Here is a 13,564-nt window from a genome sequence, read left to right on the forward strand (position 1 = left end):
AGGTTATGTCTCTCTGGTTTGCAAACTATATGGCAATAAAGCTTTCCCTTGCCTCTGACAAATCTTTGCATCCCAGGAATTTTTGTTGACATTCCTTAATGTCAGAAGTGGGATGTACAATGACTCCCAGACCCCTCTCCACATCCTCTCAGACCAACTCCATCAGGCTCATTTGCTCCTCAGTGGTGTCGGGAGACATTCAGGAGCACCCTGTCACATCCAAGTTCTCCCACTTTTTCTGGTTCAGGTCTCAGAAGTTTTCTGCTTTGGTAAGAATCCTACCCTCCAGGAGGGTCTTCTCTCATTAAGGTTGTGAGATCTCACACTCCAGAAGGGTTGCTCCCTCATTCAGGTTTGACCACTGCAACACGAAAGGATGTTGTTGTTTGGGACCTGAGCCTGACCAACCTCAATGAGGACACAGAACTTGCAGTTTTTCCTATTTAATCCAAAGCCTAAACCTTCCCCTTTGGAGCATACTTTCAGTTTGTAGCCAAAGCCTATGTCTCCCTGGTTTGCAAACTGTACGGCAATAAAGTTTTCCCTTGCCTCTGACCAAATCTTTGCATCCCAGGGATTTTTGTTGACAGCTTTTAATAAATATATTTATCATTTAGTAAGGACTAAACATTTTATAAATACTCATTCATTCCTCAGAGCCACCCTATGATGTAGGTGCTGTTACACTGCATTTTGCAGAAGTATAGAAGGTTAGGATATAAAGCTAATGAGTGACAGAGATGGGATTGGAACGCTGGCTGTCTGTTTTCAGAATCTGTATTAACCTTTCCACTGTGATACTTAGCCAATTTATAGAATTACTGGGATGATTAAGTGGAAAAGTTACCTTTCCATAAGATAATTATCTTAATAGACTTACCTATCACTTTCAATGTTTTTAGTTTCATGGACTGCTTTGAGAATCTGGTGAAATCATTGATATCATACCAGCAGAATACATAGATACACTAAGCATAAAAACTATTGTGCCATTTCCAAGATTTTATAGACTTCAAAAGTCTATTAATGGACATGAGGCTAACAAAAAGACTGATAGACCTGGTTGGATTCCCTAAACTTCAGTCTCTTCCCACAAGAAATAAGACTGAAAATACAGCAATCCACTTCCCAGCTACCAGGTTCAGGGCTGAGAGATATACATGTAATTTAGGGATAAATTCCATACTACTTTAAATTGCTTAACTGTGTATTATTCAGGAGTCTTGGTTTAAATTTCTTTTGCTAGTTTATATTCAGGGTTAAACATGGAGCGGGGAGAAAGAGTTTGGCCAAAGTGTTTGGTCTTTGTGGAATCCAAAATACAGTATTTGAAAACTAGTGTGGAGGAGATGGCGGCATTTAGCCATCCTGAGTTGCAAGAATCACATCTTGTCAGCTTTCGCAGATTTGCTTTTTTTTTTAAATATGAAATTTATTGTCAAGTTGGTTTCCATACAACACCCAGTGCTCATCCCAACAGGTGCCCTCCTCAATGCCCATCACCCACTTTCCCCTCCCTCCCACCCCCCATCAACCCTCAGTTTATTCTCAGTTTTTAAGAGTCTCTTACGGTTTGCCTCCCTCCCTCACTTTTTTTTCCCCCTTCCCCTCCCCCATGGTCTTCTGTTAAGTTTCTCAAGATCCACATAAGAGTGAAAACATGTGGTATCTGTCTTTCTCTGTAGAACTTATTTCACTTAGCATAACATTCTCCAGTTCCATCCACGTTGCTACAAAAGGCCAGATTTCATTCTTTCTCATTGCCAAGTAGTATTCCATTGTATATATAAACCACAACTTCCTTATCCATTCATCAGTTGATGGACATTTAGGCTCTTTGCAGATTTGCTTTTGACCTCAATTATCTCTACATCCCTTCTTCATTAGAGCACATTGGGAGAGTCAACAAAATGGTGCCATTCAGGGCCACATTAAGGAAAACCTTCCTTGCAAGTTGTACATTCCTCCACTTTTTCTGACACTTAAAAATTCTGAATATGGTTATTACGTTGTTTGAAACCCCATTGTGATTCAAATCAATAAGTTCAGTAGAGAAAATCCACTGAACAATTAACTGTGGCTTCTAATGGCTGTTCGTATTCTCGCCAGCAGACACAACAGCAAACCCATACTGTTTACCACTGATTACTAAGACCAGAAAGCAAGAAAAAAAAAAGGCATTGTTAGTTTTGTTTTGGTTTCCAGTTGGTTGTCTCTCCAAAAAAGACACAATTGTCTTTTAAATCAAATTCTTAACCCCCTTTTTTTCTATTCCATGTTGATAGGTCCAATTACAATTAATGAAGAAGTAAAGAACAGTTGTGTAACTTAGCATTATTTTAAATTTTCTCCAGTTGATTCAAGAGCAGCTGAACAGATACTGACAAGATTATTTTATGATTTTAAAAACTTAAGGTAAAAAGTTATGGTGTGTATAAGAAATGCCAAAAATCTCTGCTTTGATGTGAGCCACTGAAATCAGCAAGAGAGAATCTGTGTGTGTGTGTGTGTGTGTGTGTGTGTGTGTGTGTGTGTGTGTGTGTTTAAGCTGATCAATGAATTAAGAAAGCCCAGTTCTTTACTGCTTCAGACAATTTTACCTATTAAGCTTTCACTCCCCTAGTCAAACCCATTCTACCAATTTCAATTCTATCTCTAAATCAGTGTTTTGCTCAACTTGAAAGGAGATTCATAAATTATTAGTAAGCATCGGTATCTATGTTCTAGGGAAAGTGCAGAGAGATAAATTAGCTCAACTATTAGTGGAATTTTGCAGGTTTTGTTCCAACTAAGAATTCTCAAGGAAACAATGTGAATGTAGTAGTTTCATATCGTACTTTCTAGTTAGCAAAAACTATTGGTCAATGATATTCAATGAGATGGTTTATAGAAATACTTTTGTCCTTTGAGGGAAAAGCCACTATGCAATACTAAGCTGGTGGTATGATTAGAATACTTATTGAAAAATAGGTATTTTTCACACTCACCAATATGATAGAAAAAATTATAAAAGAAAATTTTCTTGGCTCAAAGAATGTCTCAGATTCTCTAATGTATTAGCTCTTTTTCTGCCACACACTATTGGGATAACTCAGCTTATTCATTCATTCAACCATTCACTTATTTAATCAACACATATTTTTTTAATTAACATGCTTTAAAGTAGGAGTCCACAAACTTTTTCTTTAAAGGGACAGATAGTAAATACTTTAGGCTTTATGGGATATAAGATCTCTTTCATAAATATCTAATTCTGCAGTTGTAGTGTAAAAGCAGCCACAGGCAATACTTAAATGATTGGGTGTGGCTGTGTTTCAATAAAACTTAATTTATGAAAACAGACAGCACCTGGGTGGCTCAGCTGGTTAAGCATCCGAATCTTGGTTTTGGCTCAGGTCATGATCTCATGACTCGTGGGTTCAAGCCCCACATCAGGCTCTGCACTGGCAATGTGGAGCCTGCTTGGGATTCTCTCTCTCTCCCTTTCTACCCCTCCCCACTTGCGCTGTTTCTGTCTCTCTCAAAATAAATAAACTTAAAAACAAACAGACAGCCAGTTTCCTGCAAGCCACAGTTTGCAACCTTTTTTTAAAAAAGTAGATGCTTTGTGGGAATGCAAGCTGGTGCAGTAACTCTGGAAAACAGTATGGACGTTCCTCAAAAAACTAAAAATAGAGCTACCCTATGACCCAACAATTGCACTACTAGGCATTTATCCAAGGGATACAGGTGTGTTGTTTCGAAGAGACAAATGCACCCCCATGTTTATAGCAGCACTATCAACAATAGCCAAAGTATGGAAAGAGCCCAGATGTCCATCGATGGATGAATGGACAAAGAAGATGTGGTATATATATATATACAATGAAGTACTCCTCAGCAATCAAAAAGAATGAAATCTTGCCATTTGCAACTACGTGGATGGAACCGGAGGGTATTATGCTAAGTGAAATTAGTCAGTCAGAGAAAGACAAAAATCATATGACTTCACTCATATGAGGACTTGAAGAGACAAAACAGATGAACATAAGGGAAGGGAAACAAAAATAATATAAAAACAGGGAGGGGGACAAAACAGAAGAGACTCATAAATATGGAGAACAAACTGAGGGTTGTGGGAGGGGTTTTGGGAGGGGGGATGGGCTAAATGAGTAAGAGGCACTAAAGAATCTAGTCCTGAAATCATTGTTGCACTATACGCTAACTACTTTGGATGTAAATTTTAAAAAATGAAAAATAAAACAAGTTAAAATAAAAAAAAATAAAATAAAAATAAAAAGTAGATGCTTTGTTCTGCATAAAATGCAAAATTGTTTAAAACATATAACTTGCGGTCAATAAGTCACAGTGTCCTTAGAAGAAAGAAAGGACTCAGTCCAGTTTCTTCAAATTCTATACAATGACTGTCTTAACTTAAATGCTTTTATTTTCATTTTACACTCACTGAAGTTTAGGCATTTCAAAGTAAACACAGAAATGTTATTTTCTCTATCAAATAGGCAATTTAACTAAAATCTTGATCTGTATTCTGAAACTTTGCTTAGTATATTGTACAAGCTGAGCAATGACAGAATTCTGTTTTAAAGAAGATGAAAAAGGGGAACCTGGGTGGCTCAGTTCACTAAGCATCCGACTTCGGCTCAGGTCATGGTCTTATGTTTCTCAGGTTCCAGCCCACATCAGGCTCTGTGCTGACAGCTCAGAGCTTGGAGCCTGCTTCAGATTCTGTGTCTCCCTCTGTCTCTGCACCTCCTCTGCCCTCTCTCTCCTCTCTCTCTCTCTCTCTCTCTCTCAAAAATAAACATTTTAAAGAAATTTTAAAAAAAGGAAAATGAAAGAAATTTAAAGAACAATTAAAAACTATGAACTTCAATACTACTATGTGAAGTTAAATAATACTCCATGAAAATGTTTATTCTATTATCAAATTTAGAACATCAAAGATCCTCTTGGGAACAGAGGTAACAGTACTCTGGGGAAAACTTCAATTCATAAAGCAAAGAAATTACTTGGTAGGTACAATTTATGGGTAGAAAATTGGACTGTTTTGGAAAAGTTTGGGCTCTTTTAAACATGGATAACAAAGAGGTCTTCTCTTGTTTTTCTATATTCTTACCATGATTTTATGTAAAACCAGCTCCCTCTAGTGATGACAATCATGTTTTTCACCAAGAAAGCAAGAGGCTTTCTTGATTATGTATATAAAACCCTTTGGAATTGAATCTCAAAATATACACCTGAGGAGATCAAGTTTTACTGCAGAGAAGATAAAAATTCTAATAAACTCCTGAGTTATTCTTTAACTCTTTCTTATTTTAATGTTATTTCAAAAACATAGTAGTATGGGGATAACCTTTATGTCCTCTGATTCAATTTGTTCTATTTGCTCCTGGGAAAGGCGGGCCCAGACAACTGAATCAACTCTTTTATATCAAATAGAAATCAATTCAGTTTTTAAAAAATCCAATTAAGAAGTTAATGATTCAATGTAAATATATAAATTTTTAATGCTGATTTCTATACATAAATATAGTAATTTAAACCTACATTTCTAACATCCAATTGCTTTGATATTCTTTGATATCATTGAGGATGAACACTTAAATTGTAACTTTAATAATGTAAAACATCAGCTAACTATTGAAAAATGGACTCCTCGCCAGAAGCTCTGAAGTTTAGCTATAGTTGGTATGATGTAGACTAGCAGTTAGTAACTTTTTCTGCAAAAAAGAAAGGGGGGTGCAAATAGTAAATATTTTCAGCTTTACAGGCCATATGTTCTGTGTTGCAACTACTCACATCTGGGACACAAAGGCAAGTGTAGGCAACACAGAGATGAATGAGTGTGGCTGTGTTCTGCTAAAAGATAATTTTCAGAAAAAGGTAAACTCATGTCTCTTACATAGATATAAAAATAAACTTATGTAAGGATTTTATTCTACTTGCACGAGGGAACAGATAGATGCTACAAAGAGTTCCAAGGAAAAGTCAAAAGGCACCCATTTATATGGAGTAAATGAGTTGAATTGCAAGTGGATGCAAAACTATTTTCCAGAAAGGAATGAGAAGTTGGATTTGAGCTGTGGATGGTTTGCTGACCCCTGGACTTCTGATGTACAGTCTGCATTTTCTCAAGCAGGCAAAGATAAAGTATGTCATAAAGCAAGTAAAAGGATTAGAGACAAGCCTCACAAGCAGCATTTTGAATATGCTATTTCTCTAATCCCTTTAGGGCTAATTTATAGGCAATAGTAAGATGTTTGAAAAGTAGGCTGGTAATATTTATTGCTAATTCTCAAAACATTTTGCGTGTAGGCATGTATGGTGTGTTTGCACATATAGGTATGCATATAAAGAAAATGATGCAAGAAAATGAGTTTTGTTTTTTTTTTTTAATTTTTTTTTCAACGTTTTTTATTTATTTTTGGGACAGAGAGAGACCGAGCATGAACGGGGGAGGGGCAGAGAGAGAGGGAGACACAGAATCGGAAACAGGCTCCAGGCTCCGAGCCATCAGCCCAGAGCCTGACGCAGGGCTGGAACTCACGGACCGCGCGATCGTGACCTGGCTGAAGTCGGACGCTTAACCGACTGCGCCACCCAGGCGCCCCAAGAAAATGAGTTTTAAAAAGTAAAACATAAAAGAGAAAATATGTAAGTGGAAAATAAAAGAGTAGGATGGTTGAAAGTGAAGAGGGAGAGAAGCTAGCACTTTGAAAATTTCAGACTAAAAAGGAGTTACCAGTTCCCTGAGTTTTAAGAAAGAAGAGATAAAACTTATTCACAAGAAAAAAACTAACTACAAAAATACTTAATAGAATTCTACATGCAATTTTATGAGAAAGATTAGAAATTCCAGAGGAAATGGCTTATTCCTAAAAATATTAGTTACAAAAATTGAAAAGAGTAAGTAGAACTTAAGTAGCCCAATTAGCACAGAAGATTGAAAGAGTAGAGAGTTTTACCACTAGAAAGGCACTAGGATTAGATAATTCTACAGGTGATTCTAACCAGCTTTAAAAAAAAAGGTTATTTCAAATTGATTTAAATTATCCTAGATTCTAGAAAAAGATAAAAGCTAACATAATACTAATAACAAAATGTAACAAACATAGAATGGAAAAAAAAAACTATAGTCCAATTTCACTTGTAAAGTATAAGTTCAATTCACCAAAATGTTGAATGAATAAGATAATGTTGAACTTGTGAGTTTAATATAAGGACAGTTGAATATCAGAAAATCTATTAACAAATTAAAGCAAAAACATATACTTAATATATTCTGAAAAATATATTTTCTACATTAAGTGAAATAAAAGAAACTTCCTAAATATGATAAAGGACATAAACCCAAGCCCAAAAGCAAACTACATCATTCTAAATTTGGCACACTAAAACTTGTCTTTAATATAAAAAATAGGGGCGCCTGGGTGGCTCAGTCAGTTGAGCGTCTGACTTCAGCTCAGGTCATGATCTCATGGCTCGTGTGTTCGAGCCCTGCATGGGGCTCTGTGCTGACAGCTCAGACCCTGAAGCCTGCTTCGGATTCTGTGTCTCCCTCTCTCTCTGCCCCTCTTCCATTCGCTCTATCTCTCAAAAATAAATTAAAAAAAAAAATTTTTAAATAAATACAGGTCATTTCCTTTCAATTAATTAGTTGCTCAACAGCGTATTGGAGATTTTTGCAAATGGATATGACAAGAAGATGAGAAATGGACATAAGTATTAGAAAAGATAATATAAAATTCACCCGTTTGCTGAGGTACTATGATGGATTTACCTAGAAAATTCATGAGAATATAAATAAAAATAAAACAGAATAAAAGAATCAGAATAAAAGAATCAAAGTGGCTAGAAACCAGAAACATTACAGAAAGCAACTGCTTTTCCTCACATGAGTAATCAACAGATGGAGGGAAATCACACATTCCTTCTACCCCAGTGGGGGGAAAATCCTGTAAAATATGTAAGAGTAAATTTAGAAGGAGGTAATGGTACATATGGGAGTGTAGAGACTCTAAAATCTTATTTAATGACATAAAACTGAAAGGAAAAAGGAGAAATAGACATTCAATATTCTTTTTTAACTTATAAAGCAAGTAGATAGAAAATCAGTAAGGATAGAGAAAAGATGAATAATTGTATCAAAAAAGTTGACCTAATTGAAACATATAAAATAGTGTACTCAAACAGAGCAGAACACAGATTTCCTTCAAATACACATCAAACTAATACTCACCTAGATTGAGTATATATTGATCCATAACATAAGTCATAAATACTTTTGAAGAATTTGAATTATAGGGTATGTTCTCTGATCATAATGAATTTAATTTAGCCATCAAGAAAAATATATCTTAAAAATCTTCAAATATGACCACATGCTTCCAAATAGCACAAGGAAGTCACAAGGGAAATTAGAGAAGGTTTGGTGATATAAATTTCATGTGATGGTACTTATATAAGTTATATACATATGTTACATACATATGTTAAACACTGGATATACAGACTTTATTATATCTAAGTTATAACTCAATAAAGGTGATTTTTTAAAAACACTGATAGAAGAAGACAAATTTTATATAGCTGCCAATTACATAAAACTTATTTCAAGTTAGTGTGTAAGATAGAAATGTGGTGTGCTTAAAATATAAATGTATTTTCTAATATATACTTTTTGTACATTTTTGTACCTTTTATAGAAAGACTAAGAAAAATAGAAACATGAATCAAAAATTTGCAAAAACAATAATATAGCCCTTAAAAATATGAAAAAATGATCAACCTCACTTAGCATTAGAAAAATGCAAAATAAAGCTCCACTGTTTTTCAATTACCATTTTTGGCTATCACACTGGCAAAAATTAAAATGTAGGATAATGCGGGGCGCCTGGGTGGCTCAGTCGGTTGAGCGTCCGACTTCGGCTCAGGTCACGATCTCACGGTCTGTGAGTTTGAGCCCCGCGTTGGGCTCTGGGCCGATGGCTCAGACCCTGGAGCCTGCTTCCGATTCTGTGTCTCCCTCTCTCTCTGCCCCTCCCTCGTCCATGCTCTGTCTCTCTCTGTCTCAAAAATAAATAAACGTTAAAAAAAAAATGTAGGATAATGCTTCTGTTTGCGAGGCTGTAGGTACTCTCATTCACCGCTGGCAGAATTAAATAGGTACAAACTTTTTGGAAGGGAACTTGACAATATCTAACAAAACTACATATACACTCATGTTTTGATCCAGAAATTTCTTCTAGGAATTTACCCTAAGGATACACACTTTGGCAATAAGAACAAATATATGCATAAAGTTACCCACTGTGGCACTATTTTGTAATCGTGAAAGAAAGAATCTGACTGCCATACATAGAACTGTTGTTGAATGAACCATGGTGTAATCATACAATGGCATACTACAAAACTATAAAAAAAGAATGAGGAAGATATCTATTGAACTGACTTAGAATGATTTCCAGAAATACTAACTAAAAATGTGCAAAGTATGAGTACCTATAGTTGCTACCTTTTTAAAGACTGAGAAATAAGAATATACACACATATACTCATTTGCTCAAAAAGAAACACAGGGAGAATAATCAAGAAAACTAGTGAGGTTGATTATCTACAGGATATAAGTGAGAAAGAGTATTAAGAATGGAGGAAAGGGGCACCTGGGTGGCTCAGTGGGTTAAGTGTGTGACTTTGGCTCAGGGCATGATTTCACGGTTGGTGGGTTGGAGACTCGTGTCAAGCTCTGTGCTGACAGCTCAGAGCCTGGGGCCTGCTTCGGATTCTCTGTCTTCTCTCTGCCCTTCCCCCACTTGCACTCTGTCTCTTAAAAAATGAATAAACATTTAAAAATTAGGAAAAAAAAGAATGGAGGAAAGAATGGGGTAGAAGTGATGGGGTAGTGACACTTTGATGAATGTAACTTTTAGAACACTGTTTTGCAAACTAAAAAAAAGGAAAAAAATGAGAAAACCTCAAATACAGAATACAAGTAGAACAAGTAAATCTAACTCTATTTCACATGAATAAACATAACCACACTGAAGTGAGGCAAGTGGGAAAAGAGTCAACTTAAGTCATATTTGGAAACAGTAATTTGATTAACTTCAAACTAAAGATAAAAAGAACTATAACCTAATATTGAATTCTAATTACTAGGTTTGTTTTTCACAGTGTTACAAGTTAACAGTTCTGAAATTACTTAATGTGGGACGCCTGGGTGGCTCAGTAGATTGAGTGACTTTGACTCAGGTCATGATCTTGTGGTCCGGTCTGTGAGTTCAAGCCCCACATCAGGCTCTGTGCTGACCGCTCAGAGCCTGGAGCCTGCTTCAGATTCTGTGTCTCCTTTCTGCCCCTTCCCTGCTCATGCTCTGTCTGTCTCTCTCTCTCTGTCTCAAAAGTAAATAAACATTTAAAAAAGTAAATTAAATTACTTAATATGTATTGTAAGTCAGATCGAGGAAATAAACATATTGTATACAATGGGATTAAGGTTTCTTATTGCCAGGGGAAAGGGGGAAGATTGGAATAAACTTTTTTGGGTTGAATTAGAATTTGAGCTATATGTATGGGTATTTTATAATATTATAAATATATAGATATAGACAAATAAACATAGATGTGTGTGCGTGTGTGTGTTTTCTACTCTACTGAAAGGACCTAGGTGCAATGCCATTCCAGTAGTAATGAGATAACTTAATGCCCACATCTAGTTTCTGAATACCATTCTCCACTAAAAGGAACCACTCCTTGAAGAAATGGTTGAGTCCAGCATGGATATGATAAAATATAAGATAAGCCTGGAAACATGTTTTGTGCCAGAAAGTAAGGTAATACTACTAATAATAATGACAACATGTCAAAAAGACAGAGGAGCCAGTTTAAAGGGGATCCCACTGTCTAGTATGGGACAAGTTGAACAAAAAATGATTATTATAAAAATTATACTCATAATTATTATTTAATAACATAGGAATCTATGAGTCCATACATATATAAACAAACACATAAATATATATATCAGGGAAAAGGAAAAGCTCTTACACACAGCTGAATGTCAACTAATAAATGTAAAAATAATGATAGAATTAGAAAGGTATTTGTCAAACATCATGGTAATAATTGATTTAAGCAAGAATCATCATCGCATGTTAAGCTAGTACGGACAAAGTTGAAGACAAACAATATATTTACATGATCACAAAATATCCCTTCATAAATTACAAGTAGAAAAATAGCAAGTACAGCAGAGAAACTTGGGAGACACCACCTTAATCAATTGAGCAATGTTTACATTACCAGAAATAAAACATTTCTCCTGAAATGTATAGTATAGTATATACATTTCTATAATACTATGTATAGAGGAAAAAATAGTATTTTTCTGGTATTCTTTCAAAGATGTATAACCTGACTACAATCATAAGTCAACATTAGACAAACTCAAATTAAAGAATAGTCTACAAAATACTTGCCCTTTATTCTCCAAAGGTGCCAATGTCATGAAAGACAAAGACTGAGAGAGACAGACTGTTCCAGACTGAAGGAGACTAAAGAGACATGGAAATCTGTGAACCTGGATGGGATATAGGCCACAGAATTTTTTTTATTTTGCTAATAAATGCATGCATGAAACAATCATGAAACCTGAATAATGTCTGTGGATTAGATAATAGTATTCTGTCAATAATAATTTCCTGACTTTGGAGAATTGTATTGAGGTTATTTAAGATATATTCTTATTTATAGGAAAAGAGGCATTGTGTGTACAATATACTCTCAAAAGGGACAGAAATGTGTTTTATATATATATGTATATATGTATATAAATACACACACACACAAATATACAGAGAGATGAAAGAGAATAGAAAAGCAAGTATGGTAACATGGTAATATTTGAACCTGAGTGAAGCTATACAGCATGTTTTTGACAATTTATTCTATGTTTTCTGTAAGTATGAATACATTTATTTGAAAAAGACTTTTTTTAAAGTCCAATCAGCTGGAATGTTTTCAGCCATAAATTGGTAGATATTCTGACTAAAGTAGTGCAAAAATAGGGCTTTTTATCTCAAAAACCAAAACTCCCCACTTTTACTCATACTTCAGCTCTCAATTTAGATGTCATCTCCTTAGCAATGGCCAATTGTTTCAAGAATTTCATAGCTTAATATTTTACAATTTATTTATTAGAGTCAAGAGCCAAACAAAGTCCACATAATTGTCATTGGTTGATTTGTCTCAGGACTCTTTTAAACAAACTTTTCCTAAAAAATAAATAAATAAAAATAAATAAATAAACAAACTCCTTCCCCCCCTCCCCCCCTTGAACTGGGTGAAGACACAAGCAGAAAAGCCCCCTTTCTGTCTGGTTTTCTCCACCAGCACGTGCAGGGAGCAGCTCTGCCGTCTCTCGTGCTAGTGGGTACTGATGCCCGCAGTGCCAGAGAGAAGTAACCAGTCACAGCTTAGTGAGAAGATGCTTGAGACAAAAACCTGCCACCCACAGGGTTTTTATTTGCTTTGTGGTGCTCCCCACCTAGGGGTTAGTATCTCTGATCTATCTCTTGGCCTGTACCTACCTTATGACTCAAATTAGGAAAACTCACACATTCTCAGTGAAGATCCCCTCTCTAGTTCCCCAGGACATATACTGTTTTCTGAACTTCAATTACCTGGCTCCCCCTACATCAAATACAGCAGACATCCTTGAAAGTTGCTAGCAGGTAGATGACACACAGCTCTAAGCTTCTACTGATGACATGGACTTTCCTCTATTTGTGTTTTTCCTCATCATTGCACTCAAATCTTAGAAAGGGGCTGGTGTTTTATTTTTTTCCAGAAATTTTATCCATGGTTTTTGCTACCCCTATACCAATAAGCATGTGGTAAAGAGCCCCAAATATTATAGTTAGAAAGAATTTAAGATCATTTCATGCATTCTATCATTTTATAATGGAGAAACCAAGTTCCATAGCAAGGGAAGTACCTTGACTAAGATGAACCCAAATCTTGCCACCTAATTAAGTGTTCTTGTTCAACACAGTTCAATATCCAAGTCCCGCTGCAATTGAGGGCTTTTTGTAGTTAATATTCTTCTCTCTCCAACATCTATGAGAAACTGTCACATTTTTAAGTTTTCTTACATATACTCCTCAACTTGAATTAGTTTGCCAGATCTCAGGCCTAAATACAACTTTATCATTCCAGGGTTTAATTCTTTGGAAATAGATGGTTATATCATAAACATGTCCATACAACTTCAATCATACGAAAAGCATTAATGATATTATTTTGGATATCTCATGTAATTAGTTTCTTTTTTTATTATTATTTGAGAGAGAGAGAGAGAGAGAATGGGTGCGGCAGGGGCAGAGAGAGATGGGGGGGGGGGGCGGGTAGGGAGAAAGAGAATCTCACGCGGGCTCCACGTTCAGTGTGGAACCCGACGCGGGGCTTGATCCCACCACCCTGGGATCATGACCTGAGCCGTAATCGAGTCGGACTCTCAACCACCTGAGCCACCCATTCTCCCCATAATTAGTTTCTTTTTATAAAT

Source organism: Panthera leo, chromosome C2 (genome assembly GCF_018350215.1).
Source record: "Panthera leo isolate Ple1 chromosome C2, P.leo_Ple1_pat1.1, whole genome shotgun sequence".
In the NCBI taxonomy this organism is placed as follows: domain Eukaryota; kingdom Metazoa; phylum Chordata; class Mammalia; order Carnivora; family Felidae; genus Panthera; species Panthera leo.